We start from the raw sequence: 12,121 nt of genomic DNA, 5'->3' as shown, positions 1-12,121 counted from the left end.
GGTCTCTTGGGTGAATGGGGTTTGGTTTAGTAAGTGTATTCCAAGGCACTCGTTCCATCTTTGGTTGGTTATTAAAAATAAGCTGAAGACACAGGATCGATTAGCAAGCTGGGAAGCGGGGAGCGATTATAATCTGAGGCTTATGTGCTGTCCATTATGTAAGCATGATCGGGACTCTAGAGACCATTTGTTTTTCAGTTGTTCGTTTGCGTCTCAAGTCTGGTATAATGTTAAAGATTTGCTGAATATGGGGGAAGTAAATGACTCGTGGCAGTCGATCATGAACTGGATGGATCAAAAGGCTAACTCAAAGAAGACGGAACACATTGTTTGTAAGTTAGTTATTGCGGCGGCGTCGTATTTTATTTGGCATGAAAGGAACAATTGTTTATTCTCTAATAAAGTGGCCAATGTTAATGCGGTGTGTGATAAAATCAAGAACACGGTTCGGCTTAGATTGATGGGGTTCAACTTTAAGGGGGGTTCGCACAATCAAAGCATTCAAGAGAAGTGGAAGTTGCTTCCAAGTGATGAAGACAAAGACCCGGGCTAGGCGATTAGTTTGTTAGTCTGTTCTTTGTTTGTCGGGCTGTGTTTTCTTTATTGTGTAGTTCAGTTGAGCTGGTTGTGACGTTTGTCGGGTTGGTTTGTTTTTGGTGTCCTAGTCTTGGTATGCCAAGTCTAGTAGTGTGTATCGGTGTCTCGATGCACCATGTTTTTATTTTTTGGTTGATATAAAATTTCACCGGGGTAACCCTTTACCCAAAAAAAAAAAAAAACAAGGATCTTGCAGTCAGTTTGATACAATCTCTTAGAAGACAGAGGGATACCCAAATATTTCATAGGAAACATTCCGACTTTAAAAGGAAGTTCACTCAAGATCGCATTCTTCAAATCAGTCTCTATATTGCCAAAAAATATCTCACTTTTATGCATGTTTGGAACAAGACCAGAAACTCCACTAAATTCACTAACAGCACCCTTTATAACACTTATAGATTCTTTGTCCGGCCCACAAAAGATGAACAGATCATCAGCAAAGCATAAGTGCGTTAAACCCACTTTCTCACACCTCCAATGATACTTAAAATTATTACAACCCCTGATCCTTCTTTGCAGCATCAGATTAAGGACTTCCATAACAATCGTAAATAGGTAGGGAGACATAGGGTCCCCTTGCCTTAATCCCTTCTCACCTTTAAAAAAACCATGTAAATTGCCATTAAGAGCAACTGAATAAGAGACAGAAGACAAGCAGCTCATTATCCATCCAACAAAGTTTTGATGAAATCCAAAGTAAAGCAGGCAACGCTCCATAAAACCATGATCAACAGAATCATACGCTTTTTGAAGATCAATTTTTAATGCCACCCTCGGATGTCCTCCAATCCAATCATACCCCTTAACCAGCTCCTGAGATAACAATATATTATCACTAATCAGCCTTCCAGGAATAAATGCACTCTGATTTTGACTGACCAGTTTATCCAAACACCCTTTTAACCTATTACAAATCACTTTACTAACACACTTGTAAAGTACATTGCAGCAAGCAATAGGTCTAAACTCAGTGACATATTTAGGGGCTTTAACTTTGGGAACCATAGACAATACTGTAGCATTCACCTCCTTTAGCAACTTCCCATTTCTGAAAAAATCCAGCACTGCATTAGTAACATCATTACCCACTATATCCCAAGCCTCTTTAAAAAATTTAGCATTATAACCATCAGGACCCGGCGCTTTTTCATCATTAATCTGAAACATAGCATCTTTCACTTCATCTTTAGAAACAACAGATACCATAGCCAATGCTACAGAAGGATCCAGCTTCCTTACAAATAAAGACTCAGGTTCCCAAAAAGTTTTAACTTCAGCCTTCTTACCCATAATGCCCCTGAAGTACTTAACAAATGCATCCCCAACAGTAGATCGCTTACCTTTACGACCCTAAACAAGCACAAATCTAAAAGCGACGAGCTAAACATGCTAGAACATGTTTAGTAAAGTTAGAAAACAGGTTTGGTATTAAAACAAACGGTTTTAATACCCTAGAGTAGTTTGGTTACAAAATACGCGAGAAAACGCATTTTGGCTGAAACTACGACTCGTCACTGAGCCTAGATAACGTGGTAATCAGTAGGTATAGTTACTAGGGACTATAACCATCGTGATTACGCTCACGTTATGAAGTTCAAACGAACTTCGCATTGACCATAAACTGGTCAAAGCAGAAAGTCAAACGCAGTTTGACTTTAACGATAGAAACGAATGAAAAGAACGAAAGAATACTTACAAAAGGTCCCCGCAAGCTTTGATTTCCCAAGTATTCTCAGGTATGAAGTGGCTAGCACATCAACTTAGAGAAATCTCAGAAAATCAAGTGTGGGTTTTGCAAGTGAAGGGTGGGGGGGGGGGTATTTATAGGATTTCTAGAACCGTTAGGATCGTTTCTTGAAACCCGTGCTTTGCTCCAATCCCTACACATCATACCCACTGATTTGAATACCATGGGAGCCTTCAAACCAGCCCATAGAATGGCCAAAAGCATGTGCAAAACAATGGGGAACAGCTGGGTTATTAAAAATGAAGTCTGCTGTGCTGGAGAGGGCTTACAGACCGTAAGCACCTCCATACGGTCCGTAAAGACCTTGTGTGCTGGCAGCAAGTTTCAGCAATTGGCAGAACAGGCCCCTGCACCTCCAAACTTGGTTTTTGATGCATTTTGGCACGTTTAAGCCCCGTTAACCCCATTTTAAAGCTCTAAAATGAAGTTAAAGTATAGGGAACTTGAAATGTGCTCAAAAATATGCCGGATGTCGGTTCGTTTGGCCGTACGATTGCGTTGTTCGGGTAATTACGACGGAAGTCGTAACGGACGCAAAAACGATCCAAATTTAGCGACGAATGGATTTTTATCAAGCCAAACACTAAAACATAATATTTTAATGCTTACATAAATTTTTGGAAGTCCGGAAAGAAGTATTTAGAACGTAAAATATGTGCGAAAATGCAAACTTATGCACTTTTTGACGCTTTTAGTCCCTGAATGAGCATAAAGTTTATTTTAGCACACCGAACACCTCAAAGCCTATTTCTAAGCTATGTAAAGGATATTTGGGGTGTGTTTAACTTATGATCGAGTTCCGGAAGGTCTGTTACAGTACAAATTGACATACTTTCGCAGTTTGTCGAATTTAGTCCCTGTAAGTGAATAAACTTGATTTCGGCATACCAAACCATCCAAAACTTATTTCTAAGTTATGTAAGGGTTATTTAAGATATGTTAAGCCTATGTCACTATTCCGGAGTGTTTGTTGCATTAAACAGGTTATATTTACGAATCAGGTCGCGTATAACCTTCCAGGAAGCGATTTAAAGCCCGAAATCGAACAAGAAATAATATGTGCAAAAGATACACATATTTACACAAAATCCCAAGTATGAAATACAATATTTCATTGGTTTGGTATTTGTTTGATGGTCGTGGTGACACAGGTGTCACAGTCTCCCCTACTTTAGGAAATTTCGTCCCGAAATTTATTCGTAGGAGTCTGTCCGTGACTTTGTGTCAAATTACCACCAGGGATATGCAAGGGATAATCCTATGATTTCCTTAACGGAAATTCTTCAGAAACGAAAATGAATGAACGGAATCATTTTCAACAGACGCTTCCTCAGAAACAGGAATGAAAGGATAATCAAACGGATATTCATTTCCTTCAACGGAAATTCTTCAGAAACGAGAATGAACAAACGGAGTCATTTCCAACGGTTGCTTCTTTAGAAACGGAAATGAAGGGATAATCAAACGGATATTCATTTCCACCAACGGATATTCTTCAGAAGCGAAAATGAATGGATGATCCATTTTCCTCAACGGATTCTTCATCAGAACGGAAATGAAGGATTAAACGAACGGATATTCATTTCCATCAACGGATATTCTTCAGAAGCGAAAATGAATGGATAATCCATTTTCCTCAACGGATTCTTCATCAGAACGGAAATGAAGGATTAAACAAACGGATATTCATTTCCATCAACGGATATTCTTCAGAAGCGAAAATAAATGGATGATCCATTTTCCTCAACGGATTCTTCATCAGAACGGAAATGAAGGATTAAACAAACGGATATTCATTTCCATCAACGGATATTCTTCAGAAGTGAAAATGAACGGAATTAGTCATTTTCCTCAACGGATTCTTCATCAGAACGGAAATGAAGGATTAAACAAACGGATATTCTTCAGAAGTGAAAAATGAGTAGCTAGTTCATTTTTCTTCAACGGTTGCTTCATCAGAATTGGAAATGAACAGGGTTCACTCTAGACGTATGACAAAACTCGCTGTGGTTTCTGTGCACTAAATTCCATAATTATGTACGCGTCCATAATTACGTAATTCCTTGCACAGTCCGCACAGTAAATATCATAATGTGTAGAATAAAATCAAACCTGTGATGAGTGTGACTAAACCACCATAGGGTCCTTTTAAGTAGATCGATAAATGATCTCTTTAATTAGACCACCTATAGAGTCCTTTCAGCTATATCATCACATGATATTCCTAACCAGATGTTTGGATCAAATATGTTTAACTAGACCACTCAAGGGGTCTAATTATGGAATAGTACTGTATAATCCACGGGTCTTAACTATTACGTAGAAGCCCATTAAGGATTTAAGGTAGTACCTTTGGATATCCTACTATGAATCCCTTATACGAATGATATGGACGATTCTACGAGGATTTGGATAACAAAAACTTGGATTACACCAAAAGCATAAAAGGGAACACATAAGCACATAATCACATAGTTGCTTAACTCAGTTATTAATTTGTTATCTTTGGACGCGGATACTTAAAGTACACCAGGAATCCAATCCGTGGATTTCATTTGGCACTTTAATCATTTTCAAGAATCTATCTATGAAGATAGAAAAATCTTAATAGGAATTCGGCTTTGTCCTTATTGAATTGTAATGTACGTATTGAATCATACAGAGAATTTAATTAAGGACTCCGATGAATGTTACTCACCCACAAGGATCTAATTATGAGGATAGAAAGATCCTATATGGATTTTGGAGTTTGTGTAACGAGAGGTGTTCCGACACCCTGCACTAGGCGTGCTTACGTCGATACACAAGGTAGAAAGTTCATGAGGTTGAGGCGCTAGATATGCCAAGGCGACATATGAAGCAGAAATTGAAGGTTAAGCAGCAGCAAGATTGTAACAGCTTTGCTTTGGATTGCAAAGCGGCACATGTTAACCAAATGTCCCCATCGTCCACTGTGGGTACACTTAAAACAGGGTATTTGATTAGGATGATGACGGTGGCATTGATTGCACCAAGGAGCAGTTCCCTTATACAGCTTCATCCCTGAGGCGAGTCATGGTGGTAGCTAAATCAACGGTCCTCTTGAGTACGACGCCTATTCGCTGGGTAATTGCAGCACCAGGTTTAGACATTTGAGTATTGTTGCGATGAAGAGGCATCTTGAAGACAATGGAAGGCATAGGAGGAAACAAGCAAAAGATAGTCAAAAGAGAATGACAACGCATGAAGATTGTGACCATTTGTTTGTTACTAAAGGCAAACAAATGAGATAGTGACTAATCAAAGTAAGCGGGTCAATATAATGTATCGCGAAGACATGCTCGCCTATAAGTGGACACTCACCCCAAGAGTTCCCAGGTAAGAGTGACTGGTCCGATACTGCGGATTTGTACGAACACTCTAGCCTTAGACAGAAAACTCATGGTACAGGCACCCACTCTTCCAGTTTGCACGTGTTCACATTATTTAGACCCAAACTTTGACGAAATTTTGGAAACTTAAAGGGTTCGAAACCTTATAACAAAGGGTTCAAAACCTAGTAATCAATCATCCTAGAACAGATGATTAGTTTTCAAAGCAGATCAAATTTATGTTCTTGTTGTGGTTGTCACCTAAAGATAAGTGACGGTATTGTTTTATGACTAAACGCAAGTAAACTCGCGTTAGGGTCCTAGGAAGGTTATAGTCTAGGTCAAAGCATTACTAATAACCTAATTCTCTATAACCATTGGCTCTGATACCAACTTTTCTGTCACACCCCGACCACGTAAAACAACAAAACGTGGCGGAAACGTCGGGTAGTGTTGTAACAGAATCATTGTTTTACAACCATGGATTAAACAAATTTCGTTTTATTGAATTAAATGAGTTACAATGTCTTAACAATAAAGAAACATAACAAAAATTAACTAGTCTTGCATCTTTTAATGTCACTAAGGTCTCGTCCAATCCTATGTGAGCATGCATCAATATCATCATCAAATATCATCAACTATTGTACCTGAAACACATGTGAAAATACGTCAGCATAAAAATGCCGGCGAGTACATAGGTTTTATGAAAAATAGGATCCATGACTTAGGTTTAAGAAAATGTTTAACCAAAAACTTGTCATGAATCCAGTTTAAGTGTTTGCTTTTATAAAACGTTTGAAAATCGATGATAGATATGTATAGTTAAAAGAATGATGTATGGTTAAATGAATAACCAAGTAAAAATGAGTTTGTATAAAACAAACTGTTTTGTAAAACAATGTCTTATGAAAAATATGTTATTTGTGTAAAAATGTATAAATCCAAATGAATGATTCAAATAACGCTACGCCATGTAATATAATACAAGCACTTATATATAGGAAGTACCAGCGGCGTATCCACCATGCTTGTATCACATTACACACGTCTCGTTACTCAAATCACTTACCCACATAAACCATCAATGTAAATTGCCCATGTCTAAACCGTTGTCAAATGTCAATCAAGTAATGTGTAAACAAAATGTCATGTATGGCAAGTGAAATATGTAATCACCAAACCATAGGTAAGAATGCACAAACAATGTACTAAGTATGCGACGGATGGTCATACATAGCATGATACAAAGCATAAAATGTCTTGTAAAACGATGTACTAAATATGCACACAATGGGCATACATAGCATGTGATGTAAAATGTACTAAGTATGATGAACATACATAGCATGAAATGTCATGTAAAACGATGTACTAAGTATGCTAAGTAAACATACATAGTAAAAACACAATGAAATCATGTACTAATAGTGTACTAATGAACATAGCAGGTGTATGATATAAAAGCATGAAATCATGAAAGTAACAAGTAGGCACATGTGTTTCACCCCAAAATGTTTGAAAAACAGTAAAAGAGGGGTCTATGTACTCACTTGAGGGTGCTTAGAAGTCTTAGGATAACCACCAAGCAAAGCTAGAAGATCACAGAATCAAACGGCACCTATATAGGTATCTACTTTAATAAACGGACCTATCGGAGGATCGGGTAGTACAAGGGTTCGTAAACCAAATAAGTATGGGAACTTATGTAATATGGTTTAACAAAGCCTACGTACTAAAACGAAACCTATCCTAAGTGCTTTTGACCCATTACGACCCGTTTAGGTAGCTTACGCCACTTTAACGCGTCGTTTGCGTAAAACGCGTTTGGAATGCCTAACTAGTCCTATGACAAGCAAGATATGACTTAACATGTTTAATATTATTGTTAAATCAGTTTAGATGTCAAAAATTTCGTTACATAGACTTAAAATGAATTTATGCGTAAAAAGGGCATTTTGGTAATTTACCTAAGGCATATAAACTACCTATCATATAACTAACTAAACGTCGTGACCATAAGGTATAACCTCGGAAGGTTATTCCCTATACAACTATGGTCACCTAATGTGTTTGGTCGGATCCTAAAGATCGACCAATGGGTCGGGTTCGTAAGCATAAGCGATTGATTAGATCGCTTACCTTTACGACCCTAAACAAGCACAAATCTAAAAGCGACGAGCTAAACATGCTAGAACATGTTTAGTAAAGTTAGAAAACAGGTTTGGTATTAAAACAAACGGTTTTAATACCCTATAGTAGTTTGGTTACAAAATACGCGAGAAAACGCATTTTGGCCGAAACTACGACTCGTCACTGAGCCTAGATAACGTGGTAATCAGTAGGTATAGTTACTAGGGACTATAACCATCGTGATTACGCTCACGTTATGAAGTTCAAACGAACTTCGCATTGACCATAAACTGGTCAAAGCAGAAAATCAAACGCAGTTTGACTTTAACGATAGAAACGAGTGAAAAGAACGAAAGAATACTTACAAAAGGTCCCCGCAAGCTTTGATTTCCCAAGTATTCTCAGGTATGAAGTGGCTAGCACATCAACTTAGAGAAATCTCAGAAAATCAAGTGTGGGTTTTGCAAGTGAAGGGTGGGGGGGGTGTTTATAGGATTTCTAGAACCGTTAGGATCGTTTCTTGAAACCCGTGCTTTGATCCAAGCCCTACACATCATACCCACTAATTTGAATACCATGGGAGCCTTCAAACCAGCCCATAGAATGGCCAAAACCATGTGCAAAACAATGGGGAACAGCTGGGTTATTAAAAATGAAGTCTGCTGTGCTGGAGAGGGCTTACGACCGTAAGCACCTCCATACGGTCCGTAAGGACCTTGTGTGCTGGCAGCAAGTTTCAGCAATTGGCAGAACAGGCCCCTGCACCTCCAAACTTGGTTTTTGATGCATTTTGGCACGTTTTAGCCCCGTTAACCCCATTTTAAAGCTCTAAAATGAAGTTAAAGTATAGGGAACTTGAAATGTGCTCAAAAATATGCCGGATGTCGGTTCGTTTGGCCGTACGATTGCGTTGTTCGGGTAATTACGACGGAAGTCGTAACGGACGCAAAAACGATCCAAATTTAGCGACGAATGGATTTTTTATCAAGCCAAACACTAAAACATAATATTTTAATGCTTACATAAATTTTTGGAAGTCTGGAAGTGTTCAGAACGTAAAATATGCGCGAAAATGCAAACTTATGCAACTTTTGACGCTTTTAGTCCCTGAATGAGCATAAAGTTTATTTTAGCACACCGAACACCTCAAAGCCTATTTCTAAGCTATGTAAAGGATATTTAGGGTGTGTTTAACTTATGATCGAGTTCCGGAAGGTCTGTTACAGTACAAATTGACATACTTTCGCAGTTTGTCGAATTTAGTCCCTGTAAGCGAATAAACTTGATTTCGGCATACCAAACCATCCAAAACTTATTTCTAAGTTATGTAAGGGTTATTTAAGATATGTTAAGACTATGTCACTATTCCGGAGTGTTTGTTGCATTAAACTGGTTATATTTACGAATCAGATCGCGTATAACCTTCCAGGAAGCGATTTAAAGCCCGAAATCGAACAATAAATAATATGTGCAAAAGATACACATATTTACACAAAATCCCAAGTATGAAATACAATATTTCATTGGTTTGGTATTTGTTTGATGGTCGTGGTGACACAGGTGTCACATTTATTTTGTTATTTAATGGGTTAAATAACATTTTAAAAGGTTGCATATGTCTTATAACATGTAATGTTATAATTTTATAAAGGTTATAAAATTGTACAAGACTTGAATTTGTTAAAAAGAATTTTGAGTTTTTTTTTTTAAAAATGCCAATGTGGGCCGCCCCCCATATGTCTTCCCAAGACACCATTGTGGTCCAATAACATTTCATGCATTTGCATGTGTTAGAAGCATGGTGATTGGGTGAAATAGAGGTGATCATCTCTCATGGTTTTATAACCATTTAGATGACAAAAAAACAAGTGGAATACTTGTTTTTATTCTCTCAAATTTTCGGTCATAAAGGGGTTTCCAAGGAGCTTTTCGGTTTTGATTCAAGTGTTAGAAATCCTAGCTAAACTCGTGGTGTTTGTTGGAAGCTTGGGGTATACAAGCTTGAGGCCTTCTACTCTTGAAGGCAAACATTCAAGAAGCATCATCCGTTTCATTTCTCATTACTCCAAGAAGGTAGTTTTCTAAACACCCTATGGTTGTATTTGATAGTATGCATGTTCATATATGGATCCGGGTTTTGGCATTTTGCTTATAAATGAAATTTATATTATAAAAGCAACATGTTTTAAATATAATTTCCGCTGCGTTTTTATTTCATATGGATGAAATTTCTTTGATAAACATGTTAAAATCCCATCAATGGCATCTAGAGCCGCTTATATGAGTGCATGCTTCAATAGATTAAATTTTTCGGGTTTCGGGTTTGAATAAAACCCTATGGCCGAAAATTTTAATATGGTTATCCCTTTGTTTTTCAATATTATTTTCTTACATGCATAAGGGAATCTTGAAAAATTATTTCATATGGATGATTTATTTGTTTGGACAAATCTTACCTTTTCAGTGTTTTATACATAACCGAAAATGGTTATAAAAGGGAACCATTTTGCTTCTTGATTTTAATGTATATATTTGGATATATATTTTGGTGCATATAACCTAGCCATGACCTTGTGTTGAATGATTGTGTTGTGGTTTATTTTATTATTATTTCAATGGGTTGTAATAATTATTATTTTATTCTTCCATTTAAGATATGTAATTTATTTATTTTCATTTGGTATGTAAAATAAATAGATTAGGTGTATTTTATTTTACTAAAAAAATGTATTAGGATATATTTTGTAAAAGAAGATGCACACAAAAATGCGGTTTTGGTTTGGACCATAATATTCGGTCCAAAGAACTTCATCGTTCTCAACGGGATTTTAACCCGATAACCAAGACACATTTTTTGAAGTCCAAAGGAGTTTGGATCTGAATATAAAAGACTTTTGGAACCTCAAAGAAAGTGGAGAAATCACAACTTTCTTTGTGGTTTGCATTGTTTGTCTACTAAATGTCGAGTCTTGATGTATAGTAGACTAGGTTATGGGGTATTATAGGTCTTTGGTTTTGTTTTGTTTTACATATATGGGGCATGTCCTGTATATGAACTAGTGTGGAACACATCCTCACTACTTGTACTTAATTGCGGGTTGCATTTTAATAGAATCACCGGGGTAACCCTTTACCCAAAAAAAAACTCTATCCAGATTTGAATTGTTGACATGCGACTCCAAAATGGCACAAACATTATGATGGTTATCAGAAATTAATTTACGAACCTCACGTTGTTTCAGGGGATGGTTCAAGCCCCTAACATTCCAGACCATTAAACTACCCATTAACACCCTTTAGACCGGGAGTGCTTGCCCCCTCAGAATGTTTTGTATGCATATCAGCAGCCATATACTCTGATATTTCCGTTTGAAGATCATCAATAACCCCATCATCCTCGTTTGGAACTCGTATCGGCTCATTTTCATAGCTCAGGTCCACATAGGGAGCTCCCTCCAAAGAACTTTCACTAGAAAGCGCAGCAAACGAATTCTGGGTCTTAATACTACTGTTATTGTGACCATTACCTCCATTACCATTCTTACTCTTGCCATTCTTGTTCAGAAATTCATCATCTTTTTTCGTTCCAGACGAACTGGCACCCGACGAACCATTACCACCCGACGAACCATTACCACCCGACGAACCATTACCATCATTAACATCCGTACTCGTGGCAGCCCCAGGAATAGAAGATTTTTGCCTATAGACAAATCTGGCCTTTTGCTTCTTTTGTGGAAACCCATGTTTAGCCGTTTTCCTTTTATCAGTCACAAAACCATCCTGGTCAATAGAGACTTTTTTGGACAACTCCGGTTCTACCTTCGGGCAAGACGAACCATCATGGCCAAAAAGACAACATTCTGCACATCTTTTAGGTCTCCATTCGTATTCAACCTTGATTTCCTCCATAACATAACCCTCTTCAACCAATTTGGGAACAGCTACAACTATATGATCTTTCAACTCCTTATCCGCTGAAATCTCAATCATAGCACGAGCAAAACTCGTCCTACCCCAATTATCAATACACATATCAGCAGTGTAATTATCTAACCTCTTCGGGATCCCAATCTTCGATGCCAAAAGACTCAGACCATCATCAGTGTAAACAGCAATAGGCACGTTATGAAACTTAACCCAAACAGGGACCGATTTGATGCCATCCTTCCTAAGAGTTACAGCCGGGGTCCATACATTGAGAAATAACGGAACTTTCCTAATGAGCCAAGGGCCACCTTCGAGGACCTTATTCATTCCTTCAGCCGAATCAAACTTAAAAAAGAAGAAC

Source organism: Helianthus annuus, chromosome 3 (assembly GCF_002127325.2).
Source record: "Helianthus annuus cultivar XRQ/B chromosome 3, HanXRQr2.0-SUNRISE, whole genome shotgun sequence".
Classification (NCBI taxonomy): domain Eukaryota; kingdom Viridiplantae; phylum Streptophyta; class Magnoliopsida; order Asterales; family Asteraceae; genus Helianthus; species Helianthus annuus.
Note: the sequence above shows the minus strand (reverse complement) of the source record.